The sequence below is a fragment of the Pinus tabuliformis genome, chromosome 6 (assembly GCF_031772625.1).
Source record: "Pinus tabuliformis cultivar Carrire ecotype Pingquan chromosome 6, CPIR1, whole genome shotgun sequence".
NCBI lineage: Eukaryota > Viridiplantae > Streptophyta > Pinopsida > Pinales > Pinaceae > Pinus > Pinus tabuliformis.
Window position 1 is genome coordinate 1,850,943,534 of NC_142292.1, and position 13,610 is coordinate 1,850,957,143.

General features: G+C 39.3%; 1 pseudogene; it reads right to left on the reverse strand.

The window, feature by feature from the left end:
• Window positions 1–1,559: 1,559 nt before the first annotated feature.
• LOC149266411 (putative carbohydrate esterase At4g34215 pseudogene) lies at window positions 1,560–2,279 on the reverse strand (annotated as a pseudogene).
• Between the last annotated feature and the right edge of the window lie 11,331 nt (window positions 2,280–13,610).

Below are 13,610 nucleotides of genomic sequence, written 5' to 3' on the forward strand. Positions count from 1 at the left end.
CTTTATATTTATTGACCATTTGTTTTTGCGATCCTTGGAACTTCCATGTATCTAACTTTCTTGCCTTGAATCGCTGCTTAGAATAGGTTTCATTTCGATTAAAATCTTCATAATTACTTCACTTTCTCAAATTTGCGTTGACATCGCTGCTTAAAGTCGGTATATTAGAAATAAGTGATGCAATTCTCTGGGTAGCCTTACTCTGTATACAGTTTAATTTTTCCTGCTGATGAAAACACGTGTTTGCTGGAAAAAAAAAAAAAAAAAAAAACGGTCCGTGCTTGTACGGTTGTGTAGTGGGCAGCTAGCGAGTCATGGAAAATGGGTCACTAGGTAAAAGCCTACGGCTTCATACTATTCGTATGTGTCCAAATATTTTTTCCATCTTTGAAAAAATTGAAGGATGTCAATCTGTCTGCCATTAATTTGCTTGACTAAGGGTGCGATTTCAACAGATGGAATGTCTGGCGGTTGACCTGATTGAATGTTTGGTGGGTTTTTGAAGTGATTGGTGTATGTCAATTTGAAAGTCATTGAGTATTTGAATCATCATTTCGACATCTTTTGCTGGATGTGGAAAAAAATGTTGAGAAAAAAATCTGTTTGTAAAAGCTAACTTGTTTTATTCAAATAGGGCAAATTCAAAAATATAAAAGCTTATTTTATTTAAAAGTAGGTAATCAAAAAGTGGTTATTCTTATTTTGATTGTAAATTTGGACAATATTTCTAAATCTCATAGGAATCTGCAGGAATTTGTGTGCTGAATAAGTTGAATACTTTTAAATATTGAATAGTATTGTAAATTCCTGAAAATATTCCAAAGATATAAAAACCTAAGGCAATCTAAAAGTGGGAATTTCATATTTCTTAAATTTGCATTCAAAATAAGTAAACACTTTCGCATGCTAAAGTTTTACAAATTCCAAAAATATGTGTAAGATATAAAAACCTAATAAGCCTGTGTTAACCAGCTTGGTATCTGAGTTTGTACTCTTTGCACAGTCACCAGTGTATTGACCACAGTATGAGCTAACAGGTTCCGTGCTCTGCCCTTCCTAAGATTCCGTCTCTATAAATGAGAGAGATCGTAATGTTTTCCTTGGAGGTGAAATTTCCAGTCAGACTATTTCTTTTGGAAATGGGATGTGCACCTCGCCCTGGACGATTTCTGGTGAGGAATTCCATGTGAAACTTGCCTGTACGTTATCATTGTCCATTTCTTGAACGTGTATGCAATAAGCAATTTTATTGTTATGTATAATACACTGATTTTTTTTATCTATTAACAGATGCCAACCTAGCTAACAGAGGTCAATATTGACAACGACGTGAATCAAACTACACAGGCCGAGTGTTTGGAAGTCTATTATTATCTTAAAATCTCCACATTTAGGACTGATCTCATTCCTAGAATTAGTTTTTGAGGGATGTTAAAGATTGCTAACATAGGGGCTTACAAGATTTCAGTAGAAAAACCATTTGTATTTCATGTTCCCGCATGGATTTCGACACCAATAAACTAATAATGGTTCTAATAAGTGTTTGAAAATATAAATTCTCAGACTCTATTTTCCGGTAAGTGATGGGGATCGGTTTTTCGATTTTGATCTAGCTTATAGGCACCTATATTTTCTCTGTGACATGGAACTTTAGCGGTATTGACGCAGCAGCACTGACGTATGATTTTAAATCTTAAATGTGAACCCAGTAGCAGAAAATGTTAGGTTTCCAAACTAATAATGATCATATATAAAAGGCAAGTGATAACATATATGAAGGCAACCTGGATGAAAAGGAGATCAGGATGTTGCAGATCCGAGCGGATATCGTGGATAAGTCTCTCAAGGTTCTAATCAGATCCTGCATCACTTTCCCCTTGATACCACAGAATTGCTCTCAAAATGCCTCCGTGATTGAGAGTTGCCTTAGTTCTAGTTATCATGTTCTCATAGAGTGAGCTGTCCTTTTCCCATTCTTGATCACAGTACCTCTAATGGCACAAGGAACCAAACCAATACGGGTCTTTTCGGGATCTTTACTATGCTTCAATATGTTGTTTGCAAAAATCATTCCGGGGCCTGTGCCGCACACTTTTCATTCATCTATATCCACATGCAGAGGTTCACGGGCTTGCTCCCACTGAAGATGTGAATTGAGCCTAAAAAAAATTGAAGGGGTCTGTTTGGCACTCATCAGTAAGGAAATGGTCCCAATGAGAATTATAGACTCCTCCCCTGCCCGCCATGTTGCTCTGTCCTGAGAGAACGAAGATATCCATTCTCTGCTTTAACAGGTTTAGCTGTTAATTATGCCCGCGTTAATTTCAATGGTAGTGAAAGGCATTATTTCGCTTACATTGAAGGTAAAATAAGGGGGTAAGATCGGGGTTGGAAAGATCTTATACGAACACGATTAGTCTCAGTGATTTCTGTGAGCAAAAGTTTGTAGGCAAAGTCCGTGACTGCTTTTCCGGTACTTCCTATTGGAATCTTTCCGATAAGTATCAGAAGACAAGTTCGCTTTTAAAAGCTAGATTTTCTTCATTTTAGCAAAGTTAAAATATATTTGTATTTTCTGGTAAAGTTGCTCTGAGACCCATGTATTGAGAAACATGCCCTAAGGTAGGAAACATAGGAGGATTAATAACATAATACAACATGAATTTCCTTTGGCTAGAGGCCAGGTTTGAAGGGCATCTAGTCCCCAAATTTCTCCATCTTTTTCATTTTTTGAAGTTATTTTCGGGTACATTCCCCATGGTTGGAAGCCGCACTGCAGAACATGAATTTCTTTTGGCTTAGGTGCCAGCTTTGTGGGATACCTATATTGCCAAATTTGCCTTATGCTTTCATTTGAGTAGCCATTTGGGTTGTTACTCTGCTTCCGACATTGATTATCTAGATGAAATAACATGCATAGAAAGTGCATTTAATTTAGAGTGTTGAAAGTTCATTTCATTTAGAGTGTTGAAAGTTATTTTCTTCTCTAGGTGAAATTTGGAGGAAAATTCATTATTTATCACCCAAACTCGAATCTAATAACTAGAATGCAATCCTAATAGCAAAGAGGGTTTTAGAAGGAGATAAAATACTTTGGTGCTCTTCTTTTTGATCACAAAATAAACTTATGCATAAAAATGTCAATGCATTGCATTGTTGGTGGTATTGTTTATAATAGTTTTGAAATTCTTTAAAAGACATCAGATTATATATTTATTATTGAGTAACTAGGAGTCCATACTCTCTAGTCTCTCATCTATTCCTTAATTGTTTTGCACTTGGAGAAGACTATTCTCAAAATAAATTGAAAAACATAACCTAAATCAATGGTTCTCATTACTCTCTAGCGAGATTAGTCAATAAGAAGCTTATGATTTTCCATTACCTACCTTGGATGAGGAAATGTACTATTGATTGTGTAAATGTTACTATTGATCTTATAGTGTGTGCAGATTTCTCGACATTGTTGTCAAAAGGAACAATGGAATTTGCAGGAACACGCATAGCCATGACCGCAAGCTTACAATCTTATGTCTTATGCAGGAAATTTTATGTCTTATCCAGGAAATTAATATGGCTAAATGTATTGTAATTTAAGGGATGGTGTTGCCTTCGTGGGTGCGCTTGCAGGCAGGCCATATAATTAATAAAATGATTTTATTTTGTGTTGGGGAGGGATAACCTTCCCAGTCATCCGATTTGGTTCTGGGTCGGGTGGCGGTGTCTCTTCTTTATGGTGTGGAATATTTCTGTGGTTATTTGATTTCTTAAATTTCCTTAGAGTAATCATTTAATAGCCATAAGAATCTCAAGATACATTCAATAAATTTGTTTAAACGATTTATTTTGCAGTCCATTTAATTCTTTTAACATAAGTTATGATTGCTTAAACAGATACTCAAAATATTTCACTCTACAACACATAATTTCAATTTATCTTAGCACAAAAGGTCATGAATCTGTAGACTTAATATTGATGTGACATATAATTTCAAAAGTCATGGTGAATTTTCTTTCAGAAACGAAGTACCTTCTTAAAACAATGTTGCCACTAGTATTCTTAAGCTTTACTCATTGGAATTTTGATTTTAGGTTGAGACCATTCTCTAAGTTTTAATACTACAAAATTACTGATTATTGATAATTTGCATGATCAATCACACAGTTTCAAATTTGGAAATGGTTTGATTGCATGCCGAGCAGTAGGGGGAAAATATATCAAACAGTAGATTGAAATGAATCAAGAATCTTAAAAACTTTGTTGAATAAATTTGGCATGGTCAATACATACCTGGTTAAAAAGTCACTGCATAATTATCACAATAATAATCTAAGTATTTTGGCTCTTATTTTATGCTTCTTCAGTGATGAATCTTGATATTGAGTGACTGATTACAGTGTTTGGCTATCATTGCACTATTGATATGGTATGCTGGCATGTTTTTTTTTACCAAATATTTAATGCTGGTGTAACTACTCACCACCGGTTCATCTTACAACACAGTTTACATAGCACTTGAAGTATTTGGATAATTGAAGTTGAAATTTGTCACCAATTAAAGTGCTCTAAAATAGTGAAATCTATTCCAATTCACAATGGATAAACTCTGATATCTTATTACCTTTAGATGATCATTGTTCACTAGCATATGTTCATTATTTTAGTGTTCAATCTGATCTAAAAACACAGAGATAACATTCCTTGAATGTTGATCATACTATTCACTAATTATTTGGGTTGGATTGTTGTTCTCATTGTCCTTTAGCAATAGCAGTTGCTTGGCAATTCTCTGATCTATTATTGCAAGAACACAACTCTCTCAATACGATCTTCTAATAAATTTAAATTTACACTGCCATTGCCATTCAGATTACAAGTATCTGCTCATTTACTACTATATTCTCAATGGAAAATCGTACAGACTTGGATTTCAGTTTAGATGTTGAGTGTTACACTAAAATTTGTCACCATGACTATTTGCAGTCAGTATGGCTCCATCAATAGTCATACTGTCCTCCTTGGCAAGTCTTATACCTCTGCTCCTCATGTCAAACTCCAAAAAAGAGAGAAAGTCTTTAAAAGTCAATATAACTCTGGTTACGCAGTTTCTCTTACCCTTACTTGCGTGTACGCACCTCAAGTTCATAATACCTGCGTACTTGTACGCTCTGTCTATAAAGGGGTGGGTGTGTACTCCTGTAAAGGTCAAAAGGCGCCAGTTTTACTTCAAAAAACTTACTTGTGGTCAATTCTAGAGCATTCTAGAAGATGGTTTGACATGGATTGAGCACCTCCAGATGGTTCACGCATCCCTATGAAAGAGGAACTTATCCCATCAAGAGGGGAGCTATCCCTTTGAAAGAGGAGCTTATCCCATTGATGGTGGACCTGATTAACTTCCTCCAAAGCACTATAAATACAGGCATTGGGCCAAAGGGAGGGGAGGTTGAAAGCTGAACATTCCTAAGGGTAGATGCTGCTGAAATTAGGACTCCCTTATAGAGCTTGAGAGGATAGATTCCATTCCTTTCTTAGCTTCATTTGGAAGTGGGTGAGCTGATCAAAGTAAAGGAGAACTCTTGCTGGACCCTGGGAGGGACCTGCACAACACCAAGGCACTGGTTGTAATGGTTTCTTTTGTTTCCAATTAATACAATTAAGTTCATTTTTCTCAACAAGTTGTTATATATAATTTGTTTCATAAACTCCTTGGTCTTTATGATGAATATGTTTTATTATATGAGTTATTCAGGTGCTATGTAATCGTTTGCTTGTTAGTGAATGCAGGCTTTAAGGAGAAGGAGCTCATCTGGATCGAAGAGGCTTGGCTGCTGCAAACAAGCGTTGGACTAAAGGTAAGCCTTAAACACCTGGTTGCTTTTATTTTAATGCATATTTAGGGAAAGATAGTGCTTGATTGTTTTGTTTGTCACTAGAAAAGCCTTGCTTTCTAGGGAGGTCGGTTTTGTCTGCAAAATTGACTCTTTCCGCATGACAAAATGGCAACTCCGCTGGGGAATCCATGGATTTGATTGATTTCTCTTTTGATTGATACTTTGATTTGAGAAAAGCTAATTTCTTTCTAGTTTTTAACTGATTGACTGTGAATTTGGGTGGAATAGCCAGAAGTTTTCATCTAAGCTTGTTTCATTAGCATCAAGGGTTTTAGTGAAGTTCATAGAAATTCTAGCCCTAGGTTTGATTTTTGTATTGGTCTTGTAGTGACTCTGGCTTTAGAAGTTGTAAAAACCTTGGATATCCCTGGTCTTTTCAGTCTTCTTAAGAGTTAGACCATTCGTAAAATCCACCTTTGTGAGAAACCTACCTTTGTGTTGTCTCTTTGCGGAATTTTGAGAAGGCTTGTTGGTTAAGCTGTGAATTTCATTCTTAAGAAAAAGAACAAGAACTTTTTGTTTTTTGTTTTTGACTAGTTTATGATTCTGCATGAATTAGTCCTTGGTTGAATTGTAACTGAGCAAAACATCCCGGAATTATATTTTGTAGGCTTTTACCTCATTAGATTTGCTTTTAGGTAAATTTCTCTTAGATTTGCTTTAGGGTAAATTTCTCTTAGATTTGCTTTTAGATACATTTCTCTTAGATTTTCATAGATCTTAAAATTGATTTTTGATAAGTAGTTTTACATGCTTTGTTAAAATAGGAAAAATACAAAATCTCTTTTGAGGAAAGTTTGTTTTAGTAGCATTTGAAGTCTTTGAAAAGAGAAAGGAAGTTTTCGTGAAATAATTAGTGGTCATGTGTTGTGTGCTTCGGAAAAGATAAAGAGATTGTTTCTTTGATAGTCATTGCCAAGAAAGTTGTCTTTATAAATTTTGCATTCTCCAACTCTCTTAGCTAGGGAATTCATTGAAAAGGAAAGATTGCTTTTTCATCCTAGGTGCATCTTTTTAGTGGATTTGAGTCGAGTCTACACACCATCAGTTTCATCTCCGCTACCTTTTGTCCTAAAGAAAAGCCATAAAAATTAACGCTTAAAGTAAAATCCACTTAGTAACTTTTTATTTACTAGGGCTCTGATACACCAACATAGATCAGGCTAGTGTCTTGGAGTAGGAGAGTAATTAACTCTCCAAGACAGTAAAAACAAACAAGTAGCTCATCTTGCGGTAGGATAAATCCAATTGTTACATTTATGCTCTAGGAAAGCTCCTCTTAAAGGAGAAGCACGAGATCGTGTCCGAACCAGTGAGGGAATCAATCCTCCTTCATTGGGAACGACGCCAGATATGCACGTACTACAAACAGTAAACCTCGGATTAACCATTGTCAAGGAGCCTGGGGTCACTTGTCAGTAAACCTTGGATTATTGTCAAGGAGCCGACAAGGGGATTGGGCTTGTTACTCTGCCCTTGCGTGCTATCAGATCGTAGACTGTTCCCCCAGGTATATTTGTTGTTGTTGGTGACCTTAGTGACTATTATCTTTAGGATTCTTCCTAAGGTGACGGTGGAGGGAAGATCCCACTGTACCTGGAGCAGACGTCGGCTAGACTCACTTGGATTTTCTGGGGGGTTCACTTCACTCGAGATGGTTAAAGTGGAGGAACTTGGTCCAGTCTATTCATTAAGCAGGTTGCTAGGGTAACTGTTCCACCCGCCACTTCTGTACTGAATTCTGCGATGTTGGATTTCATCACCAACTAGTGTTTTCGGTCCGGAAGGTTACTGTTTGTGTGTGGTTTGATGCCCTAGATTCTTTAGGCGTGTGATTCGAATTTGTTTGGTTCTTTAGAGACTTTAGGCGGTTTGCTTTGAGATTTTACTTTGTTTGCATGTGCAGTAGTTAAAAGTTTTGAGCTGTGGCTGAATTACCAAGACAGTCCCGTAGACTTCGGGGCCAGTCTCCTGAGGTTGTAACCGTGGCTGATTTGTTGAGGAAGTCTCGTAGACTTCGGGGCCAACCTCCTGAAGAAGTCCCGGGCCATTACAAAGGTTTGAAAGTCCTCGTAACTCCTAGTGGCAGTAAAGTTGGGTCACCTGAAGAAGGAGAGTCTTCGTTGGTTGTTCCTGATTACCAAACTCTAGAAACAGGTTATAATCCTGAAGCTGTTTCGGTTTCTGAACTTGCTGGTAGCTTTTCATCTACTAGTGATATAGGCGAAGAACCTGATATATCTGAACCGTTTACTCCAACATCGGGGTTAGTCTATCCAACTTCTAGTGCTCCTGATTCACCTAGGGTAGAAAGAGTAATCACCGAAAATCTTCCTTCTGGTTTGATAGCTATTGAAGAACTTGCTCCAGAAGAAGAAATAGGCATCCCTATCGCTGAAAATCAACCTACTATTGATCTAAGGGAGCGTGAATCAATTTTTTATAGTCCACCAAGGAGTACTACTTGGTATCTTCCTTTAACAAATTATTTGGACAACTCAGGCTTAAGTTTTTCACCACCTCGTGTTTCTTATCCACCTAGGGGTATTTATACTCCCGTAAATATGTGAGGTCAGTCGTCCATGTTTACTCAATCGCCTAAATCTTTTTTGTACGACGGTCCTTCTGTTCCCTCTGGGTATCAGTCACTTTCTGGTACTTTTTCGGGAGTATCTCCTCAACCCATTGAACAAGGGTTATTCACTGGAAGCAATGGTGCAAAGCCGTTGAGCGTAGAAGACATTCTTATGATGTCAGGTTCTATTCTCAATTCTCAACCTCAAGGTGGCCAGTTACCGCCTGGGGGGCAGCCTCAATTAACGCCCGGGGGGCAACCTCAAGGATAGTATGTGCCTACGGTACATTACGTTCCTCAAGGTCAACCCCAGACTCAATATGTACCCCAAGGTCAACCCCAGTATCAATTTATACCTCAAGGTCAACCCCAGTATCAGTACATGCCTCAAGGGTATCTACCCCAAGGTCAGTACTCGAGTCAAGGTTTCCAACCACCCCAAGGTCAATCTTATGTTCAAGGTACGGGAAATGTACCTTTCAATTATCAATCCTACCCTCAACCCGGTTTTGGATCTCAATATCCTCAACCTGTTATGGGTCAGTACCCCGGAATGAATATAGTGTGGGATCCATCGCAAGTTCAACAAGTGTTGCAGCCAAATGTACAGTTGTCATCCCAAACTGGACAACCCTTAGTTTCTGGTTCACCCCAGCAACCAGTCCAGTCTAATATTCAAACTTCTGTACCTTCGGTAGTTTCTCTGTCTGGGCCTATTTCGCCTCGTACTCCATCTCAAACGACTGCAGCAACTGCCGCAACATCTGTTCAATCTACCCCACTTACTTCTGGAGTATCAACAGCTCCGGTTTCTACTGTTCCTATATCTACTCCTCAGACATCTTTACCACCGTCTGGATCCATGATTCAAACTACGGTTCAGATGCCTGTAGGACAACCTGGTTTAAGTACGGTTGTCACAAGTCAACCACAATTCACTTATCAACCATACCAAGGACAATACCAATTTAGTCCTGCTATCCAGCAGCCAGTTTACCAGTATCAACCGTATCCTGGGTACACTTATCAACAACCACAACAACCCCAGTACGGTCCAGTTAATCCTGGTTTTCCAGGAGGATACAATATCCCGAACGCGATTCCTATTCCTAGTTATCCTAGATATCCTCCTCCTGGGGCTGGTCTCATGACCTAGAGTTTTAGGGATCCTAATCGGTAGCTACCGTTTATCGCAACTTTCGACTTACCAGACTTGTCACGCCTAACGAACGATCTGATTAATTATCTTCCGTTTTGGCCGCCAATGCCGCATAAGTTTCCCAGTGACATTCCCAAGTTCGAGGGTAAATCTGGAGAGGACCCGTCGAATCATGTGATGACTTACCACCTCTGGTGTGCCTCTAATTCCATCTCAGATGATTCGATCTGCTTACGTCTTTTCCAGCGCACTCTCATTGGTCTTGCGGCCAAGTGGTATATTGAGTTACCACGGGCCTCTTTTTATAATTTTAGCCAGTTAGCTACCTCGTTTTTAACTCATTTTCAGTTGCCGGTCAGATATGATAATGGTACGGAGTTACTAACTTCGCTAAAGCAATCGACGTCCACTTATATTTCCAATCATATTCATGAATGGAGACGTCGAAGGCGGTTAGTGAAAGTTTTTATCCCGGACTAGATCTTAGCTAAATGGTTTGTTAAATCATTGTTACCGAAGATTACTGAAGACGTAGCTAAGGCCAGAGTAGTTACTGAGGAGCAAGTGATTGCTCAAGCACAATACCTTGACTTAGTTTATACTCAGTCAGGTACGTTACACGAAAAGATCCCAGATCTTCCCAAGTCAAATCAAATCGCTACAGCTCCTTCGGGATCTCATGCCGCTGATGGCATGATTGGTACGGTGAACACTAAAAGCAAGAAGAAGTCTTCCAAGAATTCTTCTCCTATTATAACCTTACTAGATTCCCCGATAGGAGATTCTTCCGCTGAACTCTCCACCGATATTCACGTTGTAGAGTCATCTACAGCTAAATCAAAATCCGGTGGGAAGAAGAAATGGAAGAAGAAGAATAAAGCAGACAAAACTCCAAAGGAGAAAACTGAAAAGGTAGAATCCAATGATGAAAAGCACAAGTCTCGTTATCCATGTCTCATTTGTGAAGAGGAACACTTTACAAGAGACTGCCCTCATCGAGCAGAGGTTGCGAAAATCGTCAAAGGTTCCCAAATTCCTGCTGTCTTGAAGGATCCATTTCCAAAAGATAGCAAAATGATAGGTTCTTCCTCGAGTGCCAATGAAGAACCCATTTTGATGATGTCCCATGTAAGGATTGCAACTCGATCGCAAGATTATGGTAGTAAAAGTCCTGTTGATGGCAAAGAAGCAGAATCTTCTCATTCTAATCCATCAACCTCAGCTCCCGGTTCTGATCCACTACAGATCGAGAAACCTAACCCAGACTTAGTAATCAAGCCGCCCACCAAGGGTGTACTTCGAAGGTCTGCTTTCAATCCACATGCGAGAGCGGCCCAGAATTATAACATTGTTGAGGACTTAGCTGTTTCACCCTCAGCAATGTCGGCTTTGGAAGTGCTACAATCGTGCCCAGCACAACGCAAATTACTTTTGTCGGCTATAGGAGCTGTTGATGTTCAGGACCCAAACCTAATAATCTTTGATCTAGAAAATAGTACACCGCGTTTACCTCATCAAATGGCTTTCCAGATCCCAGTGATAGTCAAAAATAGGCCTATTCATCAGACTGTAACTGATGAGGGAGCTTCAACGTGTATTATGTCGATACAGTGTTGGAGATCGCTTGGTTCTCCTTCGCTAAATCAATCCCCAACCGACGAATCATTGGTATTCATCGGTCGAATTGGCATAACATGTTATTTTCAGCGCTTTGGGCGTACCGAACCTCAGTGAAAACATCAACAAGGTTCACTCCTTTCCAACTAGTTTATGGTTTGGAAGCTGTGTTACCCATTGAATGCGAAATCCCGTCACTGCAAATGGCCATCGAGTTACTTCCAGCTACTTCCGAAGAGGAGAAGCGTTTATTGTACTTAGCTCAATTAGATGAGAATCGACGTGATGCTGCATTGGCGATCGAGACTCACGCAAAACGTATGAAAGCTCAGTATGATCAAAATGTGACCCCTCGAAATTTTTCGGAAGGAGACCTAGTGTTATTATATGATCAAGCTAATGATAAATTAGGTGCTGGAAAATTCGTTCCTATGTGGCATAGGCCCTATATTGTCAAACGAAAGTTAGCCAAAGGGGCTTATGAGCTGGTAGACTTTGACGGGGACTCTTTGGGTAAACCCAGAAATGGACTTTACCTAAAGAGGTATTATGCTTAAAACATGGGTATGGAGATTTTTAGTTAGGTTAGTTTTTCTTTCTAGCTGGTGTGTTTGTTAGTTTAGACAGTGTGCTTAGCTTAGAAAGTGTGTTTTCGTTGTTATTCTAGCTTATCTTGGTTTTACTCTTGATGATGCAGATGTCTATGCCTCTCCAAACATACATTGGTTTCGCTGATGGTGCTTGTCGTAGTACACGGAATATCTCTTCCGCAGCTTGGGTTATCTATTCGCCCTCTGACGAGTTAGTTTCTATGCATGGGGTGAGCCTCGGTCAAACAACAAACAACATTGCCGAATACAGTGCAGTGATTGAGTTATTGTCTGAATCTATTTCATTTGGGATTCGGAGTTTGATAGTGAGGTTAGATTCTGAACTCATTGTATTACAGCTTAATAGAGTGTATGCCATTAGAAATCCAGTGTTATTAAGGTTATTTTTGAGAGTGCGTCTCTTGGAACGTGAGTTTGATTACATTGAATATCAACATATTCCAAGGTCTTTAAATACATTAGCGGATGCAATTGCTTCTTGAATGTTAAATAGACATTTGCGATAATCATACATGTAAATTTAAAACCATTCTGTAACATGATTTACAAGATAAGCTGGTAATAATGATATATATAGATAGGAGTGTGTCAAAAAATACATCGTCTTTGATCATAGGTTGAAAAACACCTTATGATCGGCAAAAATGATAAGTACAAAAAACCAAAATGTCACATGTGTCTACAAAAATGACCATCCAATCACTGGTGATGATCTCCATATGACACCACTGCACGAGCCACCCTACACAAGAACCTCCTAAAAGGTCTTGGGACTCCGACTACATAGCGCTGAAGCCTAATAGGAATATCATCTATGGTAGTCAATGGTATATCTGTTGTAAGACGCTCTAGGTCACTTTCCAACTCAGCTAAAGTCTCTGTGGCCTCGTCCTGTGGGGTCGGTGCCGCTGCAACTGGTAGTCTCCTCTCGAAAGGCCGGAGATTAGCTGGACGACGTGGGCCTACATCTACATTTTGAAAATTATTACTATCAGTTTTAAGACGATATAAAACAAAGAAAAAAAAATAGATAGTTTAAAAACTTGTGGAAAATGAAGTCACCTATATCATCCCATTGTTCTCCCAGTGGAAGAACCATGTCCGGATCTCCACGAAAATCAACTCCGGCATAAGGAAAATCCTGTATAGAAAAGACCTAGTTTTCTAACCAGTGAAAGTACTCCGGAGTAAATCGGACAACCTCCGTTCCCTCATCAGGATGATGGGCCATAACCGCAACCCATCGCATCAATTTGGTCTCTCAAGGAAGCCCAACACCAACAGTAAGCTGTTGTGGGATCAACATTGGAACCCTCTCTAAGCCAAAACTCATAACTAAAGGCCCATAACCAAAAGTCTTTAGCTGTCCGTTTTTGGCTCTAGTCAGGTGGCCTTTTATATTGGCCAACACAGCATCACACCAGTTGAAAATGGTACCTTGATAGCAATCAATTGCCATCCGCATCTGGGATCCAGTGGCAATGTGTAAAGCGGCAGCCCTGCAAAGTCTGGTAACTGTAAAGGCAATCACCTTAAGTTCAGGGTGGGATATAGTTTTGATCTCTATCCCCTTCTCCTGAGTCTGAGTGTTACACCACTCTAGTCGGAGACTAGCGATGGACTGGCCACCCGGCCTAGTCCCGAACATAGTCAAGTGTTCGCCTCTCTTGGGAAAACCAGTGAGAAAGTAGATATCTGCGGCCTCCATCTCGAGCTGGTGCCCTCCAATATAAAAACACTAGTCCTGAACATT